Source organism: Xenopus laevis, chromosome 2L (assembly GCF_017654675.1).
Source record: "Xenopus laevis strain J_2021 chromosome 2L, Xenopus_laevis_v10.1, whole genome shotgun sequence".
Classification (NCBI taxonomy): Eukaryota; Metazoa; Chordata; class Amphibia; order Anura; family Pipidae; genus Xenopus; species Xenopus laevis.
Window position 1 is genome coordinate 97,964,127 of NC_054373.1, and position 24,430 is coordinate 97,988,556.

A 24,430-nucleotide genomic window follows, 5' to 3' on the forward strand; every position below is an offset into this window, starting at 1 on the left:
TTGAATGAGTCTTGAATGGGGAACATAAGGCTGGAATATTTTTATAGTTTACATGGAGAAAATACTCCCCTGAGAAATTTTTATTTAACTGAGCTGTTTTTGACACAGTACTTGCACTTTAAGAGAGGATTGGCACTCACAGTTTGTTAGTTTAGAAGTTAAAGGCAAGCTTCACTTCTGAGACTCTGGGACTCTCTTAGGTGATGCATATCCAAAAAGAAAACCTTACTGTCCTTTCTGTTTACTTGATCTTCATAAATCATATCAAAATCTGCACTGGATATGGCACCGCCCTGCTCATTTCAGCTTTTGGAAACCACAATCACATGCACAGAGATGAAATAATTGGTGTTATGGCCTCAGCTATTATATTAAAGGCCATTTTGGTTATTTTTTATTATTTAAGTCTCCTGGTGAGGAAAGTTGCAAAAACATGTTTATTGAAGGAAACCTACTTCTAAACCATTGATAGTTCCAGTTCTTCAAGTAGAGCACAAAAGTCCTCAGCAGTGATGGGTGAATTTGTCCCATTTTGCTTCGCCGAAATTCGCGAAATGGTGAAAAATTTGCGTCAATTCACAGGTGTCAAAATTGATGCCACGACAATTCCGATGCCGGCGACAATATGAAGTGTGTTGAAGTCAATGGGCATCTGTTTAATTGTCGCCGGCAAATTCGTAAATTTATTCGCCGGTGGTGAAACATGGAAATTAACTGTGAATATGCGCCTGGCGAATAAATTCGCCTATCACTAGTCCCCAGAGCATCAAGCTTTGTAGACGCCTCCAAAAAAGCTATACATTAAATTTTACTGTATCTCAGTTGTTCATAGTTACTTATAATTATCCTATTTGTAAACGAAGAAGAACCATACACTTGAATTTTTATTTCTTGGAACATGGGAAGTTAGAACATATATATACATATAACATGTATTTACAGCTGATTTGCAGGCCTTCCTTGCATTTTCCCTTTGGTAACATGTTCATTGCAGCAGAAAAGACAATGTTGAGTGATGTGAATAAATTAAGAAGTGAAATCATTCTAATTAAGCAATCAGCTACGTGGAATGAAAACATTGAATTATCAGAATGCAGACATGTGTATACGTTAGCTGAGGAAAGCCCAAGCTGGATACGAAATGCCTCACACATTCACAAGCTTTTGTTGAAGATAATTCTATCTATAACATACAGTAGTAGTTTTAGCATACAGCAAACAAATGTAAAAATAAGTGTTAGCTTAAAAAAATCAAAAGCAATGCACCACTTTTTACACCACTTTACTCTCTTCCTAAAGGTTTCCCATTGGTTATTAAATAATGGTAGCAGATTCTGTACTAAACCAGAATTAAATATACAACCCTGTAAGAAAGGAGGTTGTAAAAGAACACATGCCAGAAGAGATAGTATTAAGAGTATATTCAATGAGGCAGAGAATATAGAATGGAAATGTAAAAAAGGAAGGAGGAATATTGGGGAAGGTTTTATATAAAACTTCACTTTTATTGAACAATTACCATATATACTCGAGTATAAGCCGACCCGAGTATAAGCCGAGGTACCTAATTTTACCTACGAAAACTGGGAAAACGTATTGACTCTAGCATAAGCCTAGACACAACTACAGCCCTGTCTCCCAGCAGCGCACATTCTGCCAAAGCGACCCCCCCAGCGATCAACCGGACTTCTTTGCAAAGTTGATGGTGACAGAGAATTGCCAAACAGATTACTGTGTGCATTGTCCCACTGTCCCACTACCATGTGCAGAGGGTGCTGTTTGATATTGCCATCACTGTTAATCTTTCGTATAACCAACAGAGGGTGCTGTGTGATATTGCAGTCACTGTTATTCTTTCATATAACCAACAGAGGGCACTGTGTGATATTGCAGTCACTGTTAATCTTTCATATAACCAACAGAGGGCACTGTGTGATATTGCAGTCACTGTTATTCTTCCATATAACCAACAGATGGCACTGTGTGATATTGCAGTCACTGTTATTCTTTCATATAACCAACAGAGGGCGCTGTGTGATATTGCAGTCACTGTTAATCTTTCATATAACCAACAGAGGGCGCACTGTTATTCTTTCATACAACCAACAGATGGCGCTGTGTGATATTGCAGTCACTGTTATTCTTTCATATAACCAACAGAGGGTGCTGTGTGATATTGCAGTCACTGTTATTCTTTCATATAACCAACAGAGGGCGCACTGTTATTCTTTCATATAACCAACAGAGGGTGCTGTGTGATATTGCAGTCATTGTTATTCTTTAATATAACCAACAGAGGGCGCTGTGTGATATTGCAGTCACTGTTAATCTTTCATATAACCAACAGAGGGCGCACTGTTATTCTTTCATACATCCAACAGATGGCGCTGTGTGATATTGCAGTCACTGTTATTCTTTCATATAACCAACAGATGGCGCTGTGTGATATTGCAGTTACTGTTATTCTTTCATATAACCAACAGAGGGCGCACTGTTATTCTTTCATATAACCAACAGAGGGCATTGTGGGATATTGCAGTCTCTCCCCAAGTGTACTGTTGGTATAGGAATGATTAAAAGGGACTGCAATCTCAACTACTCGGGTCGGCTACCGCTGACCCGAGTATAAGCCAAGGTAGACTTTTTCAGCACAACTGGTAATTGATACAAAAGCAGGAAGAAAGATGATGGGTATATTTGGGGTTTCTGTGTTATGTGGGCCTCTTTATCAAATTTTGGTTAGGAAGCCGGAGTTCCCTTTACGCTTGTGTTGTAAAGCATGATTGCAGCAGTAAGCTGAATAGCATTTGTGAACATGGTCACATTTTCACAAACATTAATGCTCATGTGATGTGTTTATACCTATGCAATGTCCCTACAGGAGTACTAGAAGAAATGCAGTTACAGTGCACAACAAATGCAATCATGGCACAGGTAAACATTGATTTTCTTTTGGGTGTTTTAAATGTATATCTATTCCAAATTCGTGTCTTTAAAATTAGTTGCTTCAACATTTCTGCATTGCTTTTGTAGCCAGAGCCCTTATGTCATTACAACAATCCTGCAGGGATAGACTGCTGTGTAGCATCCATGAACACAGCTATATTTTCCCATTGATAGTATTTAAATAAAATCTATTTACAATTCTGCTTTTGTTGTACACAGTGGATTTAATTACATTTTCATAATTGGTAACTCCAGGGAAGCTGAAGTGGATAGATTCCTTTTTAGATTATTAAGGGGGATTGTGAAACTGAATTCTTATAAACAGGCTGGTAGACACTGGAGCCGGGCCAGGCCGGCCAGTCGCCCTAGGCAACCTGGGTGGGTCATGGCGAATGCGCAAAATACCTCATTGCAGCGTGCATGTTCGAAATGCCGGTCGAGGTGCGCATGCACAATATGCCGGTGGCAGCGCACATGCGCGGAAGTGCAAATAGACTTGCAAATATAACAGACAGTCGGGGAGGGAGCCAGACATGGGATAGGCAACAGAGGAGGTATGTGCTTTTGCGCCCTAGGCAAGTGCCTACTCTGCCTACCCCTAGTTCCAGCCCTGGTAGACACAGCCCATTCACTGACTCTTCAGAAGCAGTTCTTAGATGAGCTGAAGCAATCTGCAATTAAAGGTGGCCATACACGGATCGTCATACGAGCAGATCAGGGGCGTAACTATAGAGGAAGCAGACCCTGCGGTTGCAGGGGGGCCCAGGAGTGTAGGGGGCCCAGTGAGACCCTAATTAATTAGCAATTTTAATATATCTTGGTAAAATAGGCCAACCTATAAATATTTTGGGGCCCTAAATTGAATTTGCTATGGGGCCCAGTAACAACTAGTTACGCCACTGGAGCAGATCTCTCCTCGATATGCTCTCATTGAGGTGGGCGATATCGGGCTGATCCGATTGTGGGCCCTAGGGTCCAATGATCGGATCATAATGCCGGTAATACAGGCGGTTGGATCACAGGACCACCACATCAATGAACAGATGGGATTTTTAACCCTTCCCAATCGACATCTGCCGACTTTCGATCAGATACCGATCAGAGAGCCCGTTGAAGGGCCCCACACTCGGGCCAATAAGCTGCCGATGTAAGAAATTTAAACCGATTCAGTCTGTCGTCAGCTTTTATCGGCCCATGTATGTCCACCTTAAGACTCTTTTAATGGGGGACTTTGACTTTGTAGTTTATTAGAATATATCAAATCATTAAAGGAGGCAAAATATTGTCTTTACTGTCTCAGTAGTCTTATGGGCAACATTCAATTTGAGGAGAAAAACTTTTCTCCTAATTCAATTGCAGTTTTTCCCGTAGACTTCATATACTTAACAGTGAGATGTTTTTTTCATTGAAATGCATCTGGCTCTATGGAATTGAATCTGGCCCATATTATCTAAAGATAATGGCAACTGTAGTTCAGCAACAACTTCTGTGATGTACATTACTCCATGGGCGCAAAAGGCTTAAGTATAACTTGGTTACTTGGGCTTTTACCCAACAACAAGCAAATGAGGCTCTGGTTGGGGAATGAAGCCAGAAGATCTATTGATCCTATGGGTCCTTATACATCATTACCCTCATTCTCCAACCTTAATTTCAGCTGTGTTTACATACTGTCTCCTCTCTCACCTCTCTGCCAGTCTTAGAGTGGCCATACACGGTCAGATTAAGTTGCCGATATCGGTCCTTTAGCAATTCAGCAATTTATCTGCCCGTGTTGGGGGCATTCGGATGGCTTTCCCAGATCGATATCAGGCTAAAAATCGGCTAGATATCGATTGTTTTAATGCAGGTTTAATTTTTTTTTTACTGATTGAATACCACTTCGGTTATTTGATGCGGAATCGTCCCATTGGTGCCCATTTCCTTAGGTGTAATCTGATTGTTCAGCCCTAGGGCCAAACGATCAGATTACAACAAAGTAAATACTGTATGAGATTAAGATCCGCTTATTTGGCAACCTTGCCAAACTAGCGATTCTTATCGTGCATGGCCACCTTTAGACCTCTCCTTATAAGACCATAGCCTTGTCATCAGTCTGCCACCAATTTATCGGCCTCTGCCAATACTATCCTCAATACATCACTCCTGCCCCACAATAAAGAGCTCCTGCTCTTAATCTCCTATTAAATTCGATTATGCCCTCCTTCTGAACATTTTCTTCGCCTTCACTATTTCTCTTAAGTCCCTAAAATACAATTGTTTGTTTCAACGACTTGCCAGGGAACTTCATTTAAGGGAAATTTGTTGCTAGTGCAATTCAAGCCAGCAGCACAGTAATATTTAGATAATTTATAGGTGTCTCAACCAAAGTTATTTCTGTATTTACTTTTATTTTGTGATTTGTAATCAGCATGTTTTCAGAACTCACACTTTACCTGATTTGTTGCTGTATAGTTGCTATGGATTATTTTTATCATTATTAACATATTATTAATCATACAGTGTCAGTGTATGGTGCAGTGCTGTGCTATAGAAGGTTGTATACTGTACATCAAACATATGGACTATGGATACAAATACTGACCTGTAAAGGAGAAAAAGAGGCTCCGTCAGCTGTATTTCTAACATAAAGGAAAAAAACGATATAGTTAAAACTTAGAAGATAGCAAGCAATACAGGTTGCAGCATTTCCAATTGCAGTTTGATGTTTATCCCTCTTTTAATGTATTATTCTTAAAATATATATTTGAGGAATTTCTTGTGGGGATACATTTTCTGTGGATATTCACTCTCTGCCCTACTGGCATAGAAGAATATTTAATCTTTGGCTAAATTAGTTATAATTGAAGCTATGCTGTGACTGTGCGCGTGTGGATGGCATGAACTAACAGAACACATTGATTTTTATAAATGAAACACGAGGCAGTCGATAAGATTGCAGACACCTTTCTTCAGAAATACTAGTCACTGTCTGCTTCTGTCTAATGGCATGTTCAGTGCACACATGTGTAGGACAAGTACCCTACAGAATATATTTTCATTACAAATATCTGCGTCCCTCCATGTCAGTACAAATGGGTAGTATTTCCCCGCCCAGACAATGATGGAGGACCTATATACCAAAGCCAATCAAAATTAATCATGACTTATTAGACCACATCAGAGATTTGTAGAGCAGGCACTCAAATAAAGGCAATGTGACATAATAAATCATTTTACTTATATCTAATGCCTGGTGGAAAATTGGCTTTATTCGAGTGCCTGCTCTACAAATCTCTGGTTTGAACCACTCCCTTTGCTGAAGGCTCAGGGCGGTGCACCTGGGCCTCTTCCTTGATCTGGTGCGTTACTTAGTTACATAGGACTACCTCTATTTGTATACTATATAAAACCACATGACCTCCTCACCAGTGTTATATTTTTTGTCCTCTGGGACAAGGAGTTAGGATCTCCCTCCACACCCTTTTGTGAATCTAGATAGAAGTGATTCATGTTTTTTGTTTTTCTTTTGTCTTTTTCTTTTTTTACTTCTGTGTGGACATTGATGCCCCAATTAGCACAATATTCGAATTGATGCCTATTACGAAGAAATGCAGGTTTGGACATACAGTACCCATGGTCCTAGCCCTGTGCTTAAATAGCCCACCTGCTGTATGCCCAATTACGCACATGATTCAACCTTGTGCCTATTGGGAAGTAATACAGGTGTGGGTATTCCCATGTTCCTACCTGTGAGCTATTTAGCCTCCCCTCTCCTATGTTTTGCAAGATGATAGACAAAAGGGCCACATGTATGATATAGGCTAGTGATAACTAAGCCTGATTTGGGTAGGTGTGTTCCTCAGTGTGTTTCTAAAATACTCTGCCCTGTGAAGTCTGCCTGCTAATTCTGTCCCTCAGCTGAAAGCTATCAGGGTTCTGGATGGAGTCCCCTTTTGCTGAACAGTCACTGCTATCTGATAAAGTGCGTGTGCTCCTCTGGGGCTCCTTGCTATCGTTGTTTCATAAAGTTTCTTATTGTGAGTCCTCTGTGCTGACACACAGGTTTCATGTGCTTCCAGAACTGGTTGGGGTTTTTTGCTCTACAGTAGTATGGTACCTCCTTCCTTTCTCACAATGAATCTGTGCCTATTAAGCAGCCTGTCTCTAGGGCTTTGTATGGAGTTTTTATTTTGAAGAGCTAATGCTAATAATAATAAGGTGCATGTGTTCCTCTGGTTTTGCAGTTTTGATATCTAAAGGTTTTGCCTGTGAGCCTGAGTCCTCTGTGCAGACATAGCTCCTTCCTTTTCATAATGAGTCTGCAATTTTTATGCAGCCTTTTTCCAGGGTTGTCAAGCCAATGCTAGCTGTTAAGGTGCATGTGTTCCTTTGGGACACTTTGCCATTGTAATTGTGATAACATAAGTTTTTGTTGTCCTCTGTGTTGACACAGTTGGTATGGGTGCTTATTATTACACCATGTGCTTCTAGGACAGGCTGTGGGTTTGTACTGCTGTAGCAGTATGGTATCTCTCTTCTTTGTATTAGGATTCTGCAGGTTGTCTGCATGTTTCTTTTTGTGCGTTATTATGGGATATATGTTTCTCTTTAGTGATTTAATTCCCATCTGATGGGCTTTGGTATGAGTCCAGTTTTAGCTCTAATGAGTTTTGTTGGCTGTCTGTTTCCCATCCTCTTAATGGGTGGATTGTCTTCTAGCGCACAATGATTTGGTTGTTTGCTATGGCCTTTTTTTGCTTGCGTGGCGACTGGTCCTTGGTTCAGCCTTTATGGCTTTCCTGGCGGCTGGCCCTTGGTTTGGCCCTTTTGGCTCGCAATGCCGATGGCCCTTGGTTTGGCCTTTTTGGCTCGCGTGGCCGTTGGTCCTTGTTTTGGCCTTTTTGGCTTACATGCTAGCTGGCTCTTGGTTTGGCCTTTTGGCCTTGTCACTCGCATGACTGCTGTCCTTTACCACTGTGTGCCTGCTGCTATTTTCCTTTGCTCTTGGTGCATGGGTTGCTGGTCTTGGCATAGCCCTTGATGCTTGTGGCTGCTGGCCTTTGTTGTGGCCCTTGGTGCATGGTCTTGTCGACCTTTGCTTTGACAGGTGTGGTTGCTGGCCTTGCTGTATCTCTGGCAGGTGTGGCTGCTGATCTTGCTATGACCAGTGGTAAGCATGGCTCTTCCTTTGGGGGCAGTTTGTGGGGCTTCTTACCAGTGGGATCACCTGACTATAGTTGGAGAGGGTGGGAGCTACAACATGGAACTGGTCACTGCTCCTGTAGAACTATAACAAACAAGGGAAAGTTGTGCTCACCACTAGTTTTTAAAACCATATAGTCAGGTGATCCCACTGGTGTCTAATAAAAGGGCAGCCAAGTTTGGGAGTTTTACTTTGAAAGCAGCTAGTAAGTTGCAGGTAAAACGTATTCGTCCCTTTTATAAAATGTATAATGAAACCATAGAATTCTTAAATGAATCAGATGAAAATTGAGCATAGGACTGGCCAGATATGGGATGACTTTGACGTAGTTGGCCAGCTTAAATATATTGCAATATATTGACAAACAATCCCTGTTTTGTTTAAAGGGTAAGGCATTTTTCAGTAGCAGTATGCACAAAATGTCTCTGTCTTAAAAATATATTGATAATGGGTTGAGTGCTGAGGACTCTTGTAATTGTCTATATGTATTTTGTGGTCACAGCCTCGCTGCACCCCTGCCTAATGGTTTTAAAAACTAGTGGTGAGCACAACTTTCCCTTGTTTGTTACAATTACAGAGCCTGAGGAGGGAAGGGGCAATGTGAGAAGTGCAGTGACATCTAGGAATTGCTGAATGGAAGTAATTGACTGCTCCACCTCTATGCCTGAGGCACAGAGGCGGGGTAAGCAATATATGATTGACAGCTCAGATATTTAAACACTTTTTTTAACAGGTATGGATGCTTTAATGAAAAAAAGACTGTTCCATGTTTAATTTGCAAAGGATTTTGATTATACAGCTTTTTATGTGTAGGTGACAGGTCCACTTTTAAAGTTCATTTCTAGACACCATGACCAGTGGCCACTGTGTAGTTATATTAGGGATGCACTGAATCCAGGATTCGGTTTGGGATTTAGCCAGGATTCGGCCTTTTTCAGCAGGATTCGGATTTGGCCAAATCCTTCGGCCTGGCCGAACCGAATCCTAATTTGCATATGCAAATTAGGGGTGAGGAGGGAAATCATGTGACTTTCTGTCACAAAACAAGGAATTAAAAAAGGTTTTCCCCTTTCCACCCATTTATTTGCATATGCAAATTAGAATTTGGTTCGGTATTTGACCGAATCTTTCGTGAAGGATTCGGGGGTTCGGCCGAATCCAAAATAGTGGATTTGGTGCATCCCTAAGTTATATAAGTTTGCCTCCTACAGTACTCCAATTTTTAGCACACTATCTTTTTGTTTGTACCACATTTGATCTATTTCTGTTATTTATATGACTGTTTTTAATCTCAGTTCAGAGTTCTCAGATCATTATCTTCTGTTTGTCAGGCATTGCCATTTTCACCTAGCAGTTCATAATATATTGTGTCGGCTTCTCAGAAATGGGGACATTCTCAGGCTATTTTGGTAGCAACTATGTCGATAGTTAAGACTCCATATAAATAAATACTGAACCACAAAATGACTTTTTTTTTTTTTGTAAAAAAAATGTAAGTAATAAGCTGGTGTGGTGGGACTAGCATACTTTTAACCCCAGTAGATACAAAATTCTACACTATTAACATGCAGGCCGATTAACTGGCAAAGTGAAAAAATGGAATGTAAATTGCTGCTTAAAATGGCACTGTATTGAATGTATGTAAACATGACATGTTTTTGGCTTTTAAGCCTTGTGATATGATGCTGAAAAGCCTAAAGCATATTATACTCTCCAGTTGTCCATATTTTGGCAGAAAATGTTGATTCCGTGACCCAAAAAAGGGCAGCTTAGCCAAAAGTTTACATAGTTTTGGGAGGATTGGGGGTGTCTAATTGTATCAAAGGATAAAGCATGACCTGTGTGCTTTTTTTTTGGACATGTAGTACTCATATATAGTGTCCTCTCAAACATCTTAGATTTAATTATGTGTTAATTAACTTTCTCCTACACCCCAATATTTTTGGGCCCAACAATCTGAGATGAAGACAAAATCACTGGTGACCAGAGGTGTATGCAAAATTTTGGATGACCTGTAATGCATGTAAAATCATGGTAATCTTTTCGGCGACATTCTTTCCTATGCCTGATCTTGGGCTCTCATGAAGTCATGGGTAGTGATAAAGCAATATTTTTCACCAGGCGTGATTTGCAGCAAAAAAACACAAGCGCAGGACAAAAAGGAAAAAAAAAACGCCCCTTGATTTTAATGCATTCTGTTAGAGTGAAAAGTAAGTAACAGGGATCTCTAAAACAACCTGTTACCAAGTCCTGCTCTTCCACCCTTATTCCAGACCAATTTAGTTATTGGGCAAGGCTTAGGAACAATCAGTATTGAGGGTGGGGTGGGGGGTTTGGATCCTTCACACAAGTGTCATGCAAAATTTGAAATGGGGGGTTGGGCATTTAGTTGTGACGCCCTTAAGAGTTGAGTCTTGGTTGGGAAGAAGACTCATAACCATGTGTATCAGACATTAGTTATAAATGTGACTTATAATGTTTGCTTATCCTGTAAGGGGGGAGGGCAGCTCCACAATAGCTGAAGTGACTATCTTTGTCTATGCTGATCTAATATTAGGATCATATTGTAGTGTAGATTGTGTTCATGAATATCCAGTCCCCTCTGCCTTTATTCCATTACTATTTAGTAAGTAAGCTGAAAGGCTTGAAAACATAGTATCAAATAAGCAGTTCTACCATTGTAGAGGCATAGTAGTTGTCAGCATGTAAGGCTATAAAATGCCATACTACACAATCACGTTCATGGACGTATTCAGTTTTATTATGTATATGTACCCCTTTCTGTTAAAGGGAAAATATTGCTTCAAGAATATACTAGAAATTGATTAATGCTGATTAAAATGATGGGCCTATATTTTTTGGGGGGTGATAATTTATAAATGTATTGCACTGTATACACCAGGATTTTCGCTGAAGCCATTTGCCGCCTTCTGTTTTCAAAATGGGCTGAAGAACTGCCCCATTTAGTTCTAGATGATTGTGATGAAGTTACCCAGACATACAGTACCTCTCCTCTGTAATTTGCAGCAATGATACCCTTATCTGGATCCCGCCACTACAGCAGACCCAATACTATTTGACCATTACATATAGGGATGCACCAAATCCACTATTTTGGATTCGGCTGAACCCCCGAATCCTTCGCTAAAGATTCGCCGAAAACCGAACCGAATCCGACCCCTAATTTGCATATGCAAATTAGGGGTGGGAAGGGGAAAACTGTTTTTACGTCCTTGTTTTCTGACAAAAAATCACACGATTTCCCTCCCGCCACTAAATTGCATATGCAAATTAGGATTTGGATTCGGTTCGGCTGGGCAGAAGGATTCGGCCAAATCCAAATCCTGCTGAAAAAGGCCGAATTCTGGCTGAATCCCCAACCGAATCCTGGGTTCGGTGCATCCCTAATTTTGGACTTTTGGTGTAAATGAATATTGACTGTGCTGACACTGTGGAAGCACTTCCAATTTAATCAAACACCAGTGGTTTGTAGAAAATCGTTACAATACGTGCTAATTTTTTGTGTATAATAGCACTGGGCAAGCAACTACATTCAATATAACAGCAGACCTTCTAAATCATATACACTGATGCATTTCACTACATGGGTAACACACTGCACTTCTAGTTAGCCATGGGTGAGAAGTGGTAGTTGGGATTTTACTTACTCCTCATCTGCAGTGGAGGGATTCTTACCACCTTGCATCTGCAACTGTAGATTACAGGTGTGCCAGGGGTCATCAATTTGTCGCCCATATCCAGCCATTTATATTTACTGCATATAGAAAAGATAAATGGAGGGAATGTTTGTATTGTATTGTAAACGTATAGTTGGGGTTTACTTATGATGCAGATTATGTAAATTCACTGCAGCTGTTGTTTGCCCGCCAGTTTGTGGTTTTAAGGCATGTCCATAGTTGAGTTTGGCACTTTGAGAAAGGCCTTGGATGGGACCGAAACATTAGTCTTGAGCCAATTTATTAATAAAAATATTTTCTACAATTTTAAGACCTGAGAGTGTTGATCCTTTTTGCATTTGTTGGAATGATGATCGTGTACCCAGGCATACTAACCCTCTATATCGAGAGTGCCCGCTTCTCAAGGATTTGTTTTGATTTATTTATATAGATATAATATACGTATAAATATATGTTTAACTGTGGCACAATGGCGATTCCTGCATTATACTATCTAAACAATTAATAATGCAGCCATGACACTGTATCATGGGGACAAGGGTTTGTCCAGATTTGCATAAAATGTGTAGTTATGTATCTGACTCTAAAATTATTTTGGAGTAAGTGAGAAACGGCCAAGCCAGCTGTCTCTAAAAACCCTTAGGGGCAGTAATTCTAAAAGCTTTAAAATACAAGCCTTGGCATTACCGAAATCATTTTAGCTGGCCAGGGCTCTGGGACTGAAGTTAATAGGAATATATTGTGAGAAACAGCCATTATGTAGTGATGAATTCATTCTATGCATACACAGTGGGCCTTTTGGGCTGGAATGCATAATCAGGATGGAGTTAAAGATGCCTTTATTACCAATAGATCACCTAAATATTTTTCGTATGAAAAGTTATAATTGCTGGAAAAGTCTATTAAAATCATCACCGACTTGTTTAATGCCTCTGCATACTGCATATTAAATCTAATTGTAGTACAAGCTCTCACAGTGACCTAAGCAATATTTTATTCATACTCTGTTAGCATGATTGCAGTGGGCAAGCACAAAACTCAAAATATTGATATACACAATGTCAATAATTTCATTTTACTGTCACTATTGTAAAGAAAACAGCTTTAAATTCTTACCGTGCTAACAACTTTGCTTACTACCATTGTGGATGCAAAAGCCTGCTTTGCAATGCAGTAACATTATTGTGGTTTATTATTTTTAGCTTCTCTACTTTGCACATTTGTACGTGTTTGTTTAGAAAGTTATGTAGTTTGTTGAAAATCACTGAAAATACTCGGTTAGCATACGTTAAAGCATTCATAGAGGTCATACCACCGGCTGTACTTTTCTAGATTTTTCAGTTCAGTTTAGTTTAGATGATGCAAATTATTTGACAATTCTCACTTTGTAATGGGTGAACCAATGGAGCATTATTTATTAGTGTGATGGGTGAACCAATGGAGCATTATTAATTAGTTATTGGAGTTACAATTTCCATCAGATTCACCTAAATTCACTTATAATAATAGGGTAAACAATTATCTTAATAATAGTCAAAAAACGAGCTTGGTGCCAATAATATATCTGTTTCCTTTAGTCTAAGGGTCTGTAAAGGTTGGTAGGCTGTTTAACGTCACTGTACGCCTGTGTCCACACACACAGAAGGTTTCATCCTGAAAATATCAAATAAAATAAATCAATGGACACCACCAGGCATGTAAGCACCAGACAGGGCCATTAAGTATGTTTTCAAAAATAATCTTTTATATAGACTCAATTAACATAATGGGCCAGATTCCAATTCAGGAGAAAAAGTTATCAAATGGTTTATCACATGAAAAGTCATGAACGCCATTCAATTTGAGGAGAAAAAAAGCTTTTCTCCAAATTCAGTTCCACTTTTCTCCCCATAGACTTCACGTGATAAACCTTGAGATAAGTTTTTCTAAATTGAATTGCATTACTAATTGAATCTCATCCATTTTTTCACTGAATTGAATCTTGCCCATTATATGATAAAGTACAAGGATGCTACAATCATGTGGTGCACATACCAACAATTACCTAAGTGTATAATGAAAGCAATGAGGCCATTGTATGTTATCCAATTGTACTATTTGTAACGTGTGTACCTTATCTTATATGATGCTAATTCGGTCTATATAGAAGATTATTTTTGCAAAATTATCTAATGACCCTGTATGGTGCTTATATGCCTGGTGATGTGGATTAAAGTAATTCTTTTTAACAGCCTACCAACCTTTACAGGCCTTTTAGGCTTGAAAAATCTGTTTAAAGAGTAAGTCTAAATAAGTCTTAGTAAGTCAAATTGCTACTTAACAGCTAAATGAAAGGTTTAAATAGAATATTACAGCTTAGTAGCTGTTTAAGTATATGTCTTTTAATGCATCTGTCCACATATACAGGCAATGGGCCAAATACCCATTTCACATGAAACTAATTTTATTCCTTACTAACAGTTTTTTTTTAAAAAAAATCATAAAGCAGCATTCGTTACCTGGCAACACAGGCATCTCTTGTAATAGAGCATGAAAATAGCTTTCAACATTGACCCGTCGTGGGCTCCAGCTAATTGTCATCATTATTCCTTATATTTCTTTGTATTTGATTATTTTCTTTCTGAATACGTGCAAACTCCAACACTGTTAATCAAGATAGGCACACATTCTTACTTGTAGCTATGATCCTGGACAGATCAGTCAATTCTGATTATTAAAGGACAAGAAAAAATAAAATATTTGGGGAGGATGACAATCTGACAATTTAGTAGAGCTAAATCACTAGCATTATAGCGTGGCCTTCGCCTCTTTCTGCAGAAGGCTACAGCACCTCCTCTTCTCCCAGGTGTCCTTTGCAATGGTATGGATGCATGTGCAGTAACCGTAATTCTAATTTGGTTGGTTTAGAGTTTTCCGCCATCTTTTCAACCAGAAGTTTAGAAAACCTTGGCACTGATCCTTTAAGCTATTACCATTGTATAAATGGTTGCATTAATGTCTCTCTCTTAGACTTAAAGGGAAACTCTCTCTGAAGCTTAAATGTATACATGACATCGGCTACAAAGTTGACAGTGCTCACAAGAATTAAAGAGCTCAGTAACTCCCAGTAACTCTAAACATATGATAACACTGTGACCTCCAGCATAGAACATAGGGCTGCCATCGGTCTGGTTTTGACCTGAATAGCCCGGGTTTCGGAAGGGCTATCCTGTAGTGATGTGCTGGTCAGGGTTTTCATGACCCGCACCCAACCCTAACCCGCCCTGCTGCAGCCCGCGCCCGCCCACACCCGCTTGTGGGGTCCTTTTATGGACCCGCGGCGCCCTGCAGATGACGTCACAAAAGGGGCGGGGCGAGCAGACGTGAGACTATAAAACCGGAACCCGGAAGTCGGATGCCGGCATTTGAAGGTGGCGGTGAGAGCAGGAGAAGAGCTCAACCCACACCTGCCCGCCACCCGCGAGGAGCAGTGCGAGGTCAACCCGAACCTGCCTGCGGGTATCGGGTCGGCCCACACATCACTACTATCCAGGTCAAAACAACCTGCCCATTTTTTCAAATTAGGAAAACCCGACAGGACTCTCCTGGATTGAAGCGACCAATCACGAATTGCCACATCATAGCCCTGTCCCTGTGACATCGCCTTACAAAAAAGGAGAGACACTGGGGTGTAAGTAGAAACTCCTGGTACCAACCACCCAGTAATTCATAAAAATAAATGTGAAACTGCTTGCAATGAAAAAGCTAGTGTCCTTTAATTTACAGAGCCCTAGTAGAAGAGCTCAATGACTCCAACTTGTATAGTGGCACCAGCATTTTATGAAACTGTGGCCCCAGTATTTCAAGACACCGTGACCACAGCATTCTTGATCCCAGAATTATAGCACATGGTGGCCCCAGCATTTCATGACACATTGACCAGGCATTTTAGAACACACAATGACCCTACAATTTATGACACACTGCAAGACAACGTGGCTCCAGCATTATCATACTGTGAATAGCAATATGTGAAACCCAATAATTTATGACACATTGGCCCCCAGCATTTTATGATGAATAAAATGCAAACATTTAAAAAAGCAAAAACTTCAGTATACTAAATAGCCACATCCTTCACTGTGAAATAACTGAAATATCCCACAATCTTAAAAAGATCCTTCAAACTGCCAATACAAATGGCAACAAACATATTTAGTAATGACTGTCATCATTTGTCAACTTGCAGTAATATAATTTTAAGAATTTGTATTCAGAACCAAACATATTGTCCTCAGGAATTTAGCATGCCTCAAGAGAGCATTTGGGACAAATTATTCCATTTTATAAAATTCTGCAGTCTTCCGTGAAATTGATTGCCATTATACGTTGTTGCTATAGTTTTTTTTTCATCTGTGTGATATCAAAAACTTTGATCCAATCATACAACTTATTAAAGCAGCTTGTTTTGCTGAATCAAAAACAGTGCCAAACTGGTCAAAACAAATACAGGTATAGGATCCCTAATCCGGAAACCCGATATCCAGAAAGCTCCGAATTACGGAATGGCTGTCTCCCATAGACTCCATTTTATCCAAATAATCCAAATTTTTAAAAATGATTTCCTTTTTCTCTGTAATAATAAAACAGTAGCTTGTACTTGATCCCAATTAAGATATAATTAATCCTTATTGGAAGCAAAACCAGCCTATTGGGTTTATTTAATGTTTAAATGAATTTCTAGTAGACTTAAGGCATGAAGACCCAAAGTATGGAAAGATCCATTATCCGGAAAACCCCAGGTCCCGAGCATTCTGGATAACAGGTCCCATACCTGTATTGTTTATTTTTATTTCCTAAAAGCAATCACAAAAGAAGAATACATTGCTTGGCATCCAGGTGGATTCAGGAATCCAACTACCATTTTATAAACAAAAGCAAATACCTGATGCTTGAGCAAATTGAAGGTTAATTGAGTAATGTAAATATCTGGTAAACAGCAGGGGCTTATATAAATAAGTAGAAGTCATAGTAAATGTAATAAGTTATATTTTCTTGGTAAGGGCAAAAGGAACAAAGACTTAAAAAAATATCAGGTTTTGATTGATTCCATTTATCTTTTTTTCTCTTTAGTTCCTGTACATGTTGTACAGTATGTGTACAGTGTGATTAGGGGCCCATTTACTAAGGGTCAAAGTGAATTTTCTAATTCAAAAACTTAGAAATTATTCGACTTCGACTCGAATATACTTCACAAATTCGACCATTTGAAAATTTAAGTACTGTCTCTTTAAAAAAAACTTCGACTTCGACACTTCGCCACCTTAAACATGCCGAATTGCTGTTTAGCCTATGGGGGAACCTCTTATAACCTATATGAGCCGTTGGCTAATATTTTTTTTGAAAAATCGTATTTTTATTAAATCGTACGAACGATTCGAAGGACTTCATCTTAGCGAAAAAAACCTTCGACTTCGACTATCGTACTACACCTATTCGATGGTCAAATTTTGAAGATTTTTCACTTTGAAATTCGACCCTTGATAAATTTGCCCCTTAGTGTGTGTTTTATAAAATACATTTTTGGGAATTACTGTGATAAAAGTCACAAGGTTTGCATCAGATTTTATACCTCATAGGAAGATAGTGGAGGATATATTGACATAATTGGAGCTCTGCCCTTTGATGCATTTACTATGGAAGCCCTTACATTTCATTGTGTGATAGAAGACCTTACCTTTACTATGTAAAGCAACTGTATAAAAGTAAATATTCTAGGGGACTTTTGATACATAGAATTTACAATTTTAAAGTCCATCAAATTGTTTCCAATGTTATTTAAATACTGCTAGTGAGTGCCTCAAAAATTATGGAGGCATGCCATGCGGCACAAAATCCCAAAATTAAGATCTCCCACTTTTACTATGCCCACCCAAACCTACATCAGTCCGACTTCTGTATTCACAGATGCCTCAGAATTTCATGACACAGAGGCCCAAGAATTGAATGACTCAGTGGCCTCAGCATTTCAAGGTCTCCAAACTTTAATGACACAGTAGACCTAGCCCCCGGCAAGTGACAAACCTCTTCTCCATAGCAGTAAGGCACCTGTCTCTATTCCTGTGACTAGTCTCAAGCTAGGGTCAAGAACTATACATTACATTTAACATTTTTTTCCTCCAGTGTTCCAGCATGCCTCTATGTGTATCCCTATACAGGGCAGAAAGAGGAACACTCACTCTTCTGCTGGAGATGGAAAAAAAGAATCCAGAATGCAAAATGTTTAGTTCCAGTATTCCTAGTAGCTGCATCCATCTTGAAATGATGGAAATTGGTAAAAAAAGAAAATAAGAGTTTTACATCCAAGCAAAGCATCTCTATGCACATACCCACATAGGCTGAGCTAAAATAATTAAGTGTAAAAAGTATTAAATTAACATTTAAATCACATGTAAACAAATTACATTTGTATTTCATTTTCATACTCGTTAATGCAGTTTATTTTTACTTGTACTGCTTAATGTGAGGGCCAGCACTTAAGGGAATATTGTATGTAATTACCATTAAATTACTTTTCTTGATTTTTTTCTGTTAATATTTAGGTTAATTAAATTTTTTACTGAAATTACCTTTTTACATTTGCATACCTTTTAAAGTAGAGTAAAGACATTTTTTTTTTTCAGTCTTCCAAGGAGGCAACTTTTCCTAGTATGCGAGACCTCCTTATGAAAAGGATTTTACTATTCTCTGTAAAACATCTTGACATTGGATGAGCAAAAAATGGAACTTCCCAGTTGAGCTGAAAAAAAGCACCATATAGTATCATAAGTTAAAAGTTCATTTATTTTATAAAATCATTTAGGGTTATATTATATCTTAGAAGCCTAACAAGCTCTGGTATATAATAGGAAATTGTATTTTTGTATCAGAGTTCTTTTGACAGGCATGTTCAGAGCTTTCAGTAATAAGAGTTTCAGGGAAGTGGAGAACAGATACGTTTTCCCTTTGGGAATTTTGCTGTATTGGATCTGACATTGTAGCCTGAGGTTTAGGTCAGTCAGAAACTGTTTCCATGGTAGCCGTAATTGCATTTTTGAACAAGCAGCATTTGGGGACAGTCAGAGCGCTTCTCCAGCTCATTTTCTGGAGAGTTGGGAAGTCAAAACAACAAATGATTGCTAAATTCTTCATATGTTTACTGTTTATCCATCTAATGAGCCTTCTGCTGGTATTTTATAACTCATTTAATGTATGCCGTGGCCTTATTCATCTCTTTATATTTAAGCTGGAAACATCGTAAGGATAATGTCATCATAAGGACATTTTTCCACCTAGTAACTTAGCCAGTGCAATAAATTCTTCGGTGTTCCCTAACTTATAACCTATGATTTATGCTTGTCCCTTGTGCTATTCCTTAGTTGAAGGAAAAAATAGTGTATTCTCAAGAGGGCCATAACTCAGGTAGGTGCAAAGCAAAGGTCACAATGTCTGCTGAGACCTTAGGGGTTCTAAATTGGCATACATAATTAAAATTTTCATCAATCAAGAAAATTCAGCATTTTTCAATAAAAATGAAAGTCTTTAAAGGGGAACTATTGCGAACATGAAAATGTATAAGCTTCCTCATACTAAAGTAAGAAACATTCTAGATATAATCAATTGAAAATTCTGCATTGTTTCTGAAATGATCAAATTAATATTCACTATTCCTCTCTGGGCATCTGTTTCTCTTCATTCTGTCTTCATGTAGCAGTTGGATGAATTATCCAATATATCTTATAGGGGGGGGCTCCGTTTCCTAGCAGATAAATTAGAGCTCACTCAAATAACTGATTCCAGTACAAACAAAATGTAACAAAATAACAAATTCTGCATGTAGAGAGACATGATGTCTGGTGATTTTAGAGTGAGCTCTAATACATCTTCTAGGCAAAAGGAGCCCCCCATAAGATATATTGGATCATTCATTTGACACCCAACTCCTGCATGAAGAGAGAACGAAGAGAAACAGATGCTAATAGAGGGATAGTGAAGATAAACTTGATTATTTCAGAAATGGTACATAATTTTTAATTAATTGTATTTAGAAAGTTTCTTATTTCAGTATGCTGAAGCTATCTTAACATAATTAAATTTAACCAAAAGAAGCCGGAAGAGAAGAGCTCCGTGGTGCTTGCTGGAATAACCACGGTTCTGTGCATTTTTCTGCTGATAGCACCGGCCCGGGGTTTCAGGTAAGTAAAGGAACCCCAAGTGCTAAATGACTTTCTTTCTCCTTTAACTGCAAGTTGTGAAAAGTCAGTGGCTATATCAAGGAATATATGGAGACTCCATTAAAGAGATATATTGAGATGCAGAGGAATAAAGGGCTTTGAAAGTTTAGAGAAAGATGAAGCATGGGCAGTTACCCTAAGCAACCAATCAGTGATTGGCTTTTTAAAGCGAGCTGCAGGTGGAACAATGAATGCAACACTTTGGTTGGTTGCCATGGGTAAGTTTGCCCAGTGTTGATAAATGACCCACTCTCATTCTTGGAAAGTTAGGTTCAAGTTGGCATATTGAATGACTTTGAACAAAAAGTACTAAATACGGTTGGGGTTTTAGAAGTGGGAAGGGTTTTGAATAAAGATCATGTGTTGCAAGCAGAAAGCAATTGGCTTTGAGGCCAATTGGTGAGTAGGCACCTGATTAGAGTTAGGCATGGTAGAAATACAAAAGGACAAGTATTGGATCCAATACTGATCCTTTAAATATAGAGTTTTCAACTCTTTCAACTCGGCCTTCTTATATTTGCTGTGTGAGCTGTAGTTTAGTTGAAACCATATCTCTGACTCTCTATATGTTGCTGTCAAAAACTCTCGTCATTACTAGCTGCCTCTTCCCACTATGTAGAAATATAAACATACTGCCTCTGACCCAGTATTTATTGTTCTATTGTCCATGAGAGTCACTGAAGTGTCTGCTCCAGTGATACTCACTTTAGTGGCATATGATTTGCCAAAAGCCCCATCCATACTACTGAATTGGGAGTGGCTGCTGTAGGGAATGGCCTTTTGATCACCACAGTTCTCTTTTAGTCCCGTATAAATGCCCCATGATCTCTAAATATTTTATTTTATTTTATCATGCTGTTTGGAGGAACACATTAACGGTGATGTTGCTCATGGCAACTAATCAGATCTTTGCTTTTGTTTTCTCATGAAATCTAATTGCTGATTGGTTGCTGTTGGCAACATCACTAGTAATGCTTCACTCCACTTTTTACACAGCATGATAAATAGGCCCCTTAGTGTAGTTACCACAATGCCACAGCTTTCTGACTATACAAAATCCACTAGTCTCACTGTTCAAATATAGCTTTGGAAACTTGGAATGCATAATTCTGTCTAAATGATCAACCACTGTAGACATACTGTGATGATTTTTCAGTTTTAATGAAAGAGAGCAGCAAGGACATGTCATTGATAACCTGCTGAAATGAGAATGTTGTGATCAGCTGTATTTTAAAATAATAGATAAGGGGCAAAGATGACAGGGACTACTTGCTAAATGCCAAAGTGAGATAAAGACTGGTTTGCTTCTCTTGGAAAGTGGCATAAAATGAAATTGGTTTTAGAAGGAAACCATCTTGCATGCAATCAGATTCATGATACTCAATAAAGTGTGCAATAAAATCATGGTATATAAGGAGCCCAACACTTTTGCTGCCATGAACAATGAATGTTCCTAAATTTTGGTTGTCACTGTGCATAGGCACCGGACCAGGATTCCTTGTTTCATTGTGTCCAGGCATACAACCAATTTCAAAAGATTGTTGACTGATCACATTAAAAAAACAAACCATGGGAATGTTGTTTTCTAAAAGAAAATTGCCGGATTAAATGTGAGGTCAACCCAAATATTTGTATTTTTTAATGAAAGAGTCAATCTTCATTATACATTTTTAAAATGTTAAAGGAATTGTTCAGTATAAAAATAAAAACTGGGTAAATAGACAGGCTGTGCAGAATAAAAAATGTTTCTAATATAGTTAGTTAGTCAAAAATGTAATGTATAAAGGCTGGAGTGATTTGATATATAACATGTCAGTCAGGACTCTACTTCCTTCTTTTCAGCTCTCTTGGTTTACACTGACTGGTTACCCTGGTTACCAGGCAGTAACCAATCAGAGACTTGAGGGGGGGGGCACATGGGTCATATCTGTTGCTTTTGAATCTGAGCTGAATGCTGAGGCTCAATTACAAACTCACTGAACAGAAATGTACCATGTGGCCCCCCTTCAAGTCGCTGACTAACTCAGAGTTATAGAGCTGAAAAGCAGGAAGTTGGATTCTGGCTGTTTTATTAGAGATCTGTTCACTCCAGCCTTTATACATTACATTTTAGGCTAACTAACTATATTATAAACATTTTTTATTTTGCGCAGCCTATCTATTTACACAGTTTTTATTTCCACACTGAACTGTTCCTTTAAGTAGTTTTAAAGTAATTTGTACTGTAAATAAAATTGCTATTAAAAGCAGTGTCTGTCAAACTGCAGAAACAATATGTCAGAGATCTATTTTCCTCCATCCAAAAATCCTGTTCCGACTAAGCTCGGTGCTGCTCAGTTTGTCCTGCCTCCATGTTCCAAATTGAGCACTGTATGCTTATTGCTGCAGGGGAAGTCGGGAGCTACTGGCACCTCCGAAGGTGATGGGCAAGCACCGGAAATTATGGCAGCAGGGACAAATATCTTATTTGCATCAAAGGGCAAGCATGAAGTCATGAATTTCGATGCAGTAAACTCCCCCTGGCGATTACAATTGTAAAAAAACCCCCGCTACACTGTGGATAAAAAAGCATGCTGATTGTGTTTGACATTGCACTTTGTACACTACAGTTGCAGGTTGTAAATGACACCTGTTGTGTGTATTCTACATAAAAATGCCATTTTATACAGGGAATAATGCCATTCCTTGTTATTATAGCTAACCAAGTATCCTCCAGCTGACCTTGCAGCCAGCTGCAGCCTTAGGCTATGGCAGTTATATTTGCCAGATAGAAAGTGATGGTATTTGTGCTTAGCTTAAAAGGTATCATTTACAAACAGGGTGCTGAATTGCAATAGTGCATTTGCCCATAGCAACCAATCAGTAGTGTTCATGAGTCTATTGTCAATTAGAAAATGAAGCAAAAGTCGGATTGCTCTACTTCCAATGACTTAATTGGTATATTCATAAAGATGTATATTTTGTTTTATGTCAGACTTATCTCTCAATGACTCCATTAGTTTGTACCACTCTAGAACTGATGTAACTATTTGGAGGCAGTGGGGTAGATTTAGGAGGCAAAGAATCTTAAGTGGTGTAAAATGTATCTCAGTGATGTAATGGCAGTAGCATGCTGTTGTGTTTACAATAAAATATTACCCTTGACTATTTGCACTTTACATTTGAATAATTTACGTCATTGCACAGCTTTTAAAATATGCATGATTTTACACATTGGAACGGGGTATTGCAATGTTTGCTGCATTTCAGTGACATTTTCTACATACTGTACCTTAAGTCTGCTAGAAAAAAATGTAAACATTAAGCAAACTGATAAGGTTTGTTTTACAAACAATATGGATTGATGCAGATTAGATAGGACGAATTACCAAGTATTCGTTTATTTTTACAGAGAAAAAGAAAATAATTAAAAACATTGAAATTATTTGCTTAAAATGAACTCTATGGGGTGGCCTTCGTATAATTTCAGGTTTTCTGGAAAATGGGTTTCCAAAAAAAAGATCCCATAGCAGTATCTTTTTACATATTGCCCTTAAACTCAGACTAGAACATTATTTCTTAATAATAAGAGAAGAGGATGCACACAAGGATTTTTAGAAAAGACCATTCTTAGATACAGACCAAAACGTCGACCTGCTTTTTAAATGTATTTAATAAAGACTATAATTTTTTAAGTTTTTCTAAAAATATTTGTGTGCATCCTCTTCCCTTTGGATTTTTATATTTATATATATATATATATATATATATATATATATATATATATATATATATATATATATATATATATATATATAAATAAAACTACAGCAGGAAAGCGTATACAGGCAATAGTCTGGTTTTTGTCATGCATGCAAACTGTTTCAGTATGATAAATGTGTGCTCATATTTTCAGGAATCAACTATATGCCAATTTTCTCTATAATCTGTTTAGTTTTCATGCACTATAATCTAATTTTTGTTTATATTCTGCTCTCATTCACAAAGAGAAAAACAATTGCACCCTGGACTGTGGAATAATTACTTATGTGAATACATCTACTGTAATAGTTTTGTATCAACAGTTCTCCTAAGGTATATCCGTACTTGTGTTACAATGTGCATAATTGCTTTTAATGTAGCCCTTGCTTCTTCTACAATTAGTTGGTACTATTACTCCATGGGGTGTGCGGCAATCTTTTCTCACTGCTTGTTACGCACGACCAGCCCTCCCACCAAATCCTTAATATATGAGAATTGACTTTTCTGCCTACATTAGAAGCCTTCATAATGGTACTTGTGCTGCTTGGCTGGCAGCGCCTGTCCTTTACTTGCACAAAAGCAGATTAATACCGCTCTTCCTCCATTAA

General features: G+C 38.4%; 1 protein-coding gene across 1 annotated transcript in view; it reads left to right on the forward strand.

Annotated features, from left to right (window-relative positions):
- The window catches only part of srrm3.L (serine/arginine repetitive matrix 3 L homeolog), a 218,102-nt gene that overhangs the window by 79,579 nt on the left and 114,093 nt on the right, over positions 1 to 24,430 (forward strand). The window lies entirely within an intron of this gene.